Consider the following 3252-nt stretch of genomic DNA (forward strand, 5'->3'; position numbering starts at 1 on the left):
GAGTTCGTTCAAAAGGGAGGAGAGACCCAATGTCAGAGACCACACTCACTATAAAGCTCCTGGAAGGAAGCAGAGATGAAAATCTGACTGGCCTTGAGTCTGGCAAAGATTTATTCAATATGGCACTCGAAAAAACAGCATAAAAATCAACAAATTTGACCTCATCAAAAGTGTTCTTTTAAAACTTCTCTTTGAAAGACACTGTCAAAAGAAGGCAGCACATAGCACCAGCCGGGAGAAAATACTTGCAAAACAGTTTTTGCAAAAAAGTGAAGGATGTTTAGCCAGAATATATAAAGAACTTTCCCTACCCAACGATAAGACAAACACCACCCAACAAAGAAATGGGGGAAAGGTTTGAAGGCACACTCCTCCAAGAGTCACAAGGGACCGACGAGCACGGAAAAGGTGCCCGGATTCATAAATCGTTCGGGAAACGCAAAAGAAACCCACGGTGAGAAGCCACGAAATTCCTATGAGAGCTGCTAACTTTGGAACCAGGGCCCTGGGGAGGGCGTGGAGCAGCTGGGGCCCCACACGCCCCATGTGAGTGGAGAGCAGGCACGGTCTGGAAGTGTCTCTACAAATTCCCCGCCTCTCCCATGCGACCCGGCGGTCTGGATGTCGACACAGAGTCCAAAGCGCACGCCCACACGAAGCCTGGCACGTGGAACAGCCAGAGGCTGGAAGCCGCCCACACGTGCATCCATGCCGAGGCGGACAGGCGGGTTGTGGCGCACACATGTTCTGGGACACTAGTTGTCAATGAAAAGTGACGTGACAGCGATTGTGGCGGGCAGAACTGTGTCCCCGAAGACGTGCACCCCCGACCCTAGGAACCGCGCCGGGGTCTGCTGCCCCGCCAAGCGGAAGCGAGGTTGCAGATGGAATTACGGTTGCTAGGCAGCTGGCCCTGAAGCCGGGAGATTACCCCGGATTATCCCGGTGAGCACCCTGTGATCACAGGGTGCTCAGGGTGGGAGCGGGACATGTGACTTCGCAGAAGGCGAGAGGGATGCCACGGGACCAGGACTGGCTGCCGTGGCTGGCTCCGAAGACAGAAGTGGGTCACAAGCCACGGAATGCGGGCCCTCGGGCAGCCAGAAGGGACAAGGAGCTGAGGTGTTCCTGGAGCCTCCCGAGGGAGCACAGCCCCGTGACCCCCAGAGTCTGGCCCAGTGAGACCCGTTCAGGTTTCTGACCCCTCGGGTTGTGGGTCACATGCTCGTGTTGTTCAGAGCCCTGAGTGCGTGGTCACGTGTCACGGCGGCAACAGCAGGCTGCCACTGATAATGGCAGGGACCTCGGGACCGCGGGACCGCGGACGCAGCAGCACGTGACCACTCCCAAGCAGGTGCCATGAGGACGGTGTCCAGCCGCTCAAAGGAAATGCACGGTTGATTTGGGCTGGGGGGCAGGACCTCAGGACAGGGGGGCGGGGGCACAGACGGCAAGCTAGCCCCGGCCTCGGCGCCCGCGGGCCGCTCCAGGAAGGGTCTACAGGGCGAGGCGGCAGCCGCATCAGCAGGGGTACAGTGCTGGGGTGCGGGGGCCTGGGGAGAGCCACACAGACCTGGTCCTGCCTCCAAGTGCACTGGGGACCACTGGCCAGTTTTCAGAGGAGAGGAATGGTCTCTGACAAGCCCCTGAGGCCTGTGCTATAGAGAGCACAGGAGTCTGGGGGCTCCGGGGTGCAGAGAACAGGGGACTGGCAGCCCGGGGTGGGCTGGCAAAGGGGGTCGGAAGGTGGGGACCCTGGGCGTGATGGGAGACAGCTATGGCTCTGCACCGTGTGGTGCGAAATACGGAGGTGCAGGTGCGTATAGGAAGAACCCCCTGGGAAAGCCGGGGGTGTAGGGGCGAGGAAGTGGGGGGAAGAGGGTGCTGCCTGTGACGGGTGAATTGTGTCCCCCAAATTCGTAGGTTGGAGTTCTGGTCCCTGGTACTTCAGAACGTGACCACACATGGAGATCGAGTGTTTAAGGTAAAGTGGGGTTACCGGAGTGGCCCTGATCCCACATGACTGATTCCTGATGAGAAGAGGGCATCAGGACACAGCCTCGCATGGAGGGACGACCCCGTGAGGACGCAGGGAGAGCACGGCCGTCCACACGTGAAGAGAGAGGCCTCAGGGTGACCTGCCCTGCCCGTGTGGGCATCTTAGACGGGGGGACAGTGAGTCTCTGCTGTGTGAGCCCATCTGTGGTCTTTGCAGAGCCAGCTCTAAGCAAACAAGGGCCCGGCTCTTCCGCACAAGCCTCAGAGCCGCTTGCCCCCTGCAGGAAGACGGTAACACTGATAAAACAGAAGCAGGGTTCCGTAGGAGTTGGGGGCAGGCAGGCCCGCTGATGCTGGGGGCTGCTTCCAGGGGGCGCACAAGGTGTCGGTGCCGGGCCTCTGCTGCTGGCCCGCAGGGGAGCAGGGAGGGCAGGAGGAGGGCTGAGCAGACTGCTGTCACCACCCCGCCTGAGTCCACCTGCCACTGGCAGGGACTGGGGGCTCCCCGCCCCCACCAGACTGAGCTCCCGGCACCGGCCCCCAGAGACCCCCCGTGTCTCCACCGGGCTTGCACTTGGTGACTGAGGAAGGTCAGCAGGACGTGAGGCGCAGGGGCCCGGAAGCGTCGGGGGGGCTGGAGAGGTGTGCTCTGGAGGGAGACTCCTCTCTGAGGGCCCCCCGGGCAAGACTCTGACTCTTCCGCTGAGTGGCTGCCTGACAAGTCCATGCCTCCGTCTCCTCACTGTGAAGTGGGCCCCTCTCCGAGGAGGGCGGGATGGATGTGGCACTCTCCTCGGGCATAGCGGCTGCGTGGGCAACGTCGTCTGTCCTTGCAAGTTGGGGACTAACACACGAGAGGGATGAGGAGCCTGACCAGACGCCCTGGCTGCCCCGGGGACAAGAGGACTGTCACGGTGAAAACGGGGGAGCCCTGGGCCGGCCGGGACCGTGGGTCACCTCCACAAGGACCCCGCCCCTTTCCACGGCCAACGTCCAGGCTCAACACCACACCAGCCACCCCCTTACAGTCTGGGAGCGGGGGTCCAACATGGGTCTCACTGGACTAAAATCAGGGTGTTCTCGGGGCTGGTTCCCCTGGAGGCTCAGGGGGCAGAATCCGTTCCCGGCCTTTGCCAGCTTCTGGGGGCACCACACTCAGTGGTGTCCTCCCACTCCCCCTGTCTCTGGGCCTCTCGTCAGGACCCTTGGGATGCGGCTAGGACCCCCCCAAACGTCCAGGACGGTCCCCCCATT

This window comes from Ursus americanus, chromosome 24, assembly GCF_024610735.1.
Source record: "Ursus americanus isolate L20-20 chromosome 24, mUrsAme1.1.p, whole genome shotgun sequence".
NCBI classification, from domain to species: Eukaryota; Metazoa; Chordata; class Mammalia; order Carnivora; family Ursidae; genus Ursus; species Ursus americanus.